This window comes from Asparagus officinalis, chromosome 10, assembly GCF_001876935.1.
Source record: "Asparagus officinalis chromosome 10, Aspof.V1, whole genome shotgun sequence".
Classification (NCBI taxonomy): domain Eukaryota; kingdom Viridiplantae; phylum Streptophyta; class Magnoliopsida; order Asparagales; family Asparagaceae; genus Asparagus; species Asparagus officinalis.
Window position 1 is genome coordinate 60,722,827 of NC_033803.1, and position 422 is coordinate 60,723,248.

The 422-nt window shown below is 34.4% G+C and overlaps 1 protein-coding gene across 1 annotated transcript in view; it reads left to right on the forward strand.

Annotated features, from left to right (window-relative positions):
• The window catches only part of LOC109826787 (putative SWI/SNF-related matrix-associated actin-dependent regulator of chromatin subfamily A member 3-like 2), a 25,374-nt gene that overhangs the window by 6,034 nt on the left and 18,918 nt on the right, over positions 1-422 (forward strand). The window lies entirely within an intron of this gene.

The window sequence follows — 422 nt, forward strand, 5'->3', positions numbered from 1 at the left end:
TACGATTGCAGTTGTTCATATGAGTCCGTCAACCTATCTCCAATATTATAATTTGTAGGAAACTCTATTGGTGAGAGTGCTAGCTTTCGTGTTCATGATATTTGGAAGCAGAGCAACCATTCTGCATCTGACATTGAAAAAGATCACTGTAAGATATACATGTTTGACTACAAAAGAAAACTGATACAAAGAATGGGTGTGTAATTAAAGTGAAAGTAAATATCCAAGTTTTCTTACCTTGTGAAGTTAGAGAAACTTAATTAAATGAATTACTTATTCCTCAAGGATCTTGATCGGACCTCTGTTGAATGTCTCCAATAACATTTCGATCATACTCGAGGAAGAGTTTCCTTTTTTCATTTTCCATCCTAAACTTCATCTTTGCTACAATCAACCGAAAAAGAGTGTGTTTCCTTTTTCCA